The following is an 846-nucleotide window of genomic DNA, read 5'->3' on the forward strand; positions in this document are numbered from 1 at the left end:
ACGAACTGCCAACTCTTGAGCCCCGATCGCCCTCCACCCAGTGCCTCCACCCATCCCCATCGAGCCACGGGGCCCAGACAACACCAAAATACACAGATGACATCAGTGTTCACGTCTCACCTGAAAGAAGAACCCAGACTGTCTGCCGGACGCTGGGACAACAACCCCACTTCCTGTGCTGTGAACTCTGACCCCCACAGACAGTCTGACCAAAGCTTTGTGATCATCAGCTGATAACAGGGCTAAAGAAGCGCTCAGACACCAAACACCTGCTGACAGAGACATCGAAAGATTTCACCGGAATCAAAAAGCAGTTTGAGATCCGAGCGAGCATGCTCCCGCCAAAAAACTAAAAGTCACGAAAATATGTGTCATGAGAGCCGCTGTGTCAGGTGTGAAGACCTGATGGTCCACAGCTGAACACAGGACACACCTGAAACACGCGCCTCAGACCCACAGCTGCTTCTAATGTTGTGGCTCTGTGTCTGTCACATCCACGCTGCACACAGAAGCTCCCACCCAGGTCCACCCGCGTCAAACTCAGTGGAACAGCTCCCACGGCGTGTCCACCAAATCTGTGCTCACGTTTCAGAGAACCCTCCTTTCATCAGTAACCCCAGGAGGAGGAGAGCGGGTCATACTCACAGCGCACAGCTGGCAGCGCCACGCTGATGAAGAGGAGCGCTGTCAGCGGGATGAAGCGCTCAGCGCACATTTTACACCTCCTGCACGCGCACCGAGAGCCACGACTTCAGAGACACTCCGTGTACACGCGCACACAGCTGTCGCGCACACGCGCGCTCTGGTTTCTCAGTAGGACGTCGTCCCGTCGATCCGGTAACAGCC

This window comes from Maylandia zebra, linkage group LG16 (assembly GCF_041146795.1).
Source record: "Maylandia zebra isolate NMK-2024a linkage group LG16, Mzebra_GT3a, whole genome shotgun sequence".
Classification (NCBI taxonomy): domain Eukaryota; kingdom Metazoa; phylum Chordata; class Actinopteri; order Cichliformes; family Cichlidae; genus Maylandia; species Maylandia zebra.